General features: G+C 43.8%; 1 protein-coding gene and 1 non-coding gene across 6 annotated transcripts in view; both read left to right on the top strand.

Moving 5' to 3' along the window:
• LOC111669756 (ATP-dependent 6-phosphofructokinase, platelet type-like) overlaps nucleotides 1-432 on the top strand; it is a 32,577-nt gene that overhangs the window by 11,713 nt on the left and 20,432 nt on the right. The gene's annotated exons all lie outside the window — the stretch shown is intronic.
• trnar-ucu (transfer RNA arginine (anticodon UCU)) lies at nucleotides 150-241 on the top strand. Its single transcript is given in 2 exon segments — nucleotides 150-186; nucleotides 206-241. It is a non-coding gene; the product is annotated as a tRNA-Arg (tRNA).

Raw genomic sequence — 432 nt, 5'->3', positions numbered from 1 at the left:
GGTTGTGGGTTCGAGTCCCACCAGAGTCGGAGTTTTACAGGGAAATCATTTGTCACACAGATTTGTCTATAAAAAACCCACTGATTTAGTGGTTAAACTTTTCTGAAAGGGACAAGTTGACTTGTGAGACCTGCTGTTCAAGGTCAACTGGCTCTGTGGCGCAATGGATAGCGCATTGGACTTCTAGGTAAATAGTTCTGAGGCAATTCAAAGGTTGTGGGTTCAAGTCCCACCAGAGTCGGAGTTTTACAGGGAAATCATTTGTCACACAGATTTGTCTATAAACAACCCACTGATTTAGTGGTTAAACTTTTCTGAAAGGGACAAGTTGACTTGTGAGACCTGCTGTTCAAGGTCAACTGGCTCTGTGGCGCAATGGATAGCGCATTGGACTTCTAGGTAAATAGTTGTGAGGCAATTCAAAGGTTGTGG

Source organism: Seriola lalandi, unplaced genomic scaffold (assembly GCF_002814215.2).
Source record: "Seriola lalandi dorsalis isolate HSWRI2012SDOR001 ecotype SW California unplaced genomic scaffold, Sedor1 jcf7180002054816, whole genome shotgun sequence".
Lineage (NCBI taxonomy): Eukaryota > Metazoa > Chordata > Actinopteri > Carangiformes > Carangidae > Seriola > Seriola lalandi.
The sequence above is the reverse complement of the archived record's forward strand: the minus strand, read 5'-3'. Positions and strand labels throughout refer to the sequence as shown.